The sequence below is a fragment of the Neomonachus schauinslandi genome, chromosome 4 (assembly GCF_002201575.2).
Source record: "Neomonachus schauinslandi chromosome 4, ASM220157v2, whole genome shotgun sequence".
In the NCBI taxonomy this organism is placed as follows: Eukaryota; Metazoa; Chordata; class Mammalia; order Carnivora; family Phocidae; genus Neomonachus; species Neomonachus schauinslandi.
The window spans coordinates 35,266,393-35,269,405 of NC_058406.1; the positions used below are offsets into that span (position 1 = coordinate 35,266,393).

At 40.2% G+C, this 3,013-nt stretch overlaps 1 non-coding gene across 1 annotated transcript; it reads left to right on the plus strand.

Annotated features, from left to right (window-relative positions):
* The first annotated feature begins 2,100 nt into the window (after positions 1 to 2,100).
* TRNAQ-CUG lies at positions 2,101 to 2,173 on the plus strand. Its single transcript has one exon. It is a non-coding gene; the product is annotated as a tRNA-Gln (tRNA).
* Positions 2,174 to 3,013: the final 840 nt, after the last annotated feature.

Sequence of the window (3,013 nt, forward strand, 5' to 3'; positions counted from 1 at the left end):
TATTCACTGTAGCTTCAAGTGAATTCAGAGCAGGCAGAAGGGAATATAGTATAGGCCATCCATACAATCTAGGTGCTTCTAGGTGCTTTCAAAAGACAAAGCTGAATCCATACTAATTTCAAATACAAAATGAACATTATAGAATTTTTTTCTTTATTTTTAAATTTTATATTGTATCTCCCTTCTCTTTTACTGAGAATCTTGATTTTTTTTAAGAGTTTATTTATTTATTTGAGAGAGAGTGAGAGAGAGAGCGTGAGATGGGGGAGGGTCAGAGGGAGACGCAGACTCCCTGCAGGACCCTGGTATTATGACCTGAGCCGAAGGCAGACGCTTAACAGACTGAGCCACCCAGGCTCCCATTGGTTTTTAATACTAATAACATTTACTTATTTGTTTTATCCTACAATACACATCTTTTTTTTACATTTATTTTTAAATCTAAATTCAATTAATTAACATATAATGTATTATTAGTTTCAGATATAAAGTAAAGTGATTCATCAGGCTTATAATACCCAGTGCTCATTACATCATGTGCCCTTCTTAATGTCTATCATTCCCACCTCCCTCCCCTCCAGCAGCCCTCAGTTTGTTTCCTATGCTTAAGAGTCTCATGTTTTGTCTCCCTCTGATTTCGTCTTGTTTTATTTTTCCCTCTCTTCCCCTATGATCCTGTTTTGTGTCTTAAATTCAACATATGAGTGAGATCATATGATAATTGTCTTTCTCTAATTGACTTATTTCACTTAGCATAACACACTCTAGTTCCATCAACAGTGTTGCAAATGGCAAGATTTCATATTTTTTTGATGGCTGAGTAGTATTCCATTGTATATATGTCCCACATCTTCTTTATCCATTCATCTGTCCATGGACACTCTGGGCTCTTTCCATAGTTTGCTATATAATACACATCATTAAATTAAAAATGCATTACCAGGGGCGCCTGGATGGCTCAGTTGGTTGAATATCCAGTTCTGGATTTTGGCTCAGGTCATGATCTTGGTGTTGTGAGATAGAGACCCGCCTCAGTCGGGCTCTGTGCCCAGTGCGGAGCCTGCTTGGCATTCTCTCTCTCCCTCTCCATTTCCCCTCCCATGCCTCCCTCTCTAAACAACAACAACACAATAAAATTATTGAATAACATTGAAGATTTCTTTGAAAATTTTTTATCCTTAAGATATACCTTCTGGGGCGCCTGGGTGGCTCAGTTGGTTAAGCGACTGCCTTCGGCTCAGGTCATGATCCTGGAGTCCCTGGATCGAGTCCCACATCGGGCTCCCTGCTCGGCAGGGAGTCTGCTTCTCCCTCTGACCCTCCCCCCTCTCATGTGCTCTCTCTCATTCTCTCTCTCTCAAATAAATAAATAAAATCTTTAAAAAAAAAAAAAGATATACCTTCTGACTGTGTCCAGAATGTATAAAGAACTCTTACAACTCAATAATAAAGAGACAAATAATCCAATTTAGAAGTGTGCAAAGGGTTAAAAAAAATGGGCAAAGGATATTTATGAATAGACATTTCCCCATAGAAGGCATACAAATGGTCAATAGCACATAAAAAGTCATTGAGGAAATGAAAATCCAAAGCCCAATGGTGGGACACCTGGCTGGCTCAGTTGGTAGAATGTGTGACTCTTGATCTCAGGGTTGGGATTTCAAGCCCCACGTTGGGTGCAGAGATTACTTAAATAAATAAACTTTAAAAAACAAAAACAAGAGCACCTGGGTGGCTCAGTTGGTTAAGCATTGGCCTTTGGCTCAGGTGATGATCTCAGGGTCTTGGGATCAAGCCCCGCATTGGGCTCCCTGCTCGGTTGGGAGTCTGCTTCTCCCTCTGCCCCTCCCCCTTGCTCCTGCTCTCCTTCTCTCTTGAAAAAATAAATAAATAAAATCTTTAAAATAAACAAACAAAAAAAGCCCACTGAGATATCACTTCACATTCATAGCGTGACTGAAACAAAAAGACAGACAGTAGCAAGTGTTGGTGAAGATGTAGAAAAATTGGGACCTTCGTTCATTGATGGTGGGATTGTAAAATGGTACAGCCACTGTTTGGCAGTTCATCAAAACATTAAAAACAGGGGTGCCTGGGGGTGCCTGGCTGGCTCAGTTGGTAGAGCACATGACTCTGGATCTTAGGGTTATGAGTTCAAGCCCCATGTTGGGCCTAGAGTTTACTTAAAAAAAGTAAAGGGTAAATTTCTAAAAAATGTTAAAAACGGTTACCATATGATCAAACAATTCTACTCCAACAGAAATGAAAACATGTGTCTGCACAAAATTTGTATACGATGATTCACAGCAGCATTATTCATAATAGCCACAGAGAGAAAACGACACAAGTGTCCACCAAGTAATGCATGAATAAACAAAATATGGTATCTCTATAAAATAGAATATTATTTGACTATAGAAAAGAATGAAGTACTGATATATGCCACAACATGGATGACCCTTGAAAAAATTATGCTCAATGATGGCGCGCCTGGGTGGCTCAGTCGTTAAGCGTCTGCCTTTGGCTCAGGTCATGATCTCAGGGTCCTGGGATCGAACCCCGCATCGGGCTCCCTGCTCCGTGGGAGGCCTGCTTCTCTCTCTCCCACTCCCCCTGCTTGTGTTCCCTCTCTCGCTGTGTTTCTCTCTGTCAAATAAAATCTTTAAAAAAAAAAAATTATGCTCAGTGAAAGAAACCAATCACAAAAGACCCCATATTATATGAAATGTCCAAAATAGGCTAACCTATCATAAATACATCTCATCAGTCAAGTCCAGGCTCAACTCCTCCTCCATCCTCTTTGCGTCTCCTCCATTCTTCTCCCTCACTTCAACATATCTCAACTAGCCTATAGGAAGTTTGCTCTTATGTTGCCTTGAAACCTAAGGTTTTAATTCTCAGAAGCCAAGAAACAACTTTTTAGTCTGCTATGTTATTTTTTCCCAAGAGGTGGTAAGTGAGGCAATAAGCTCACTGAATGGCAGAGAACTAAAGGTATAAGGAAATGTAGAGA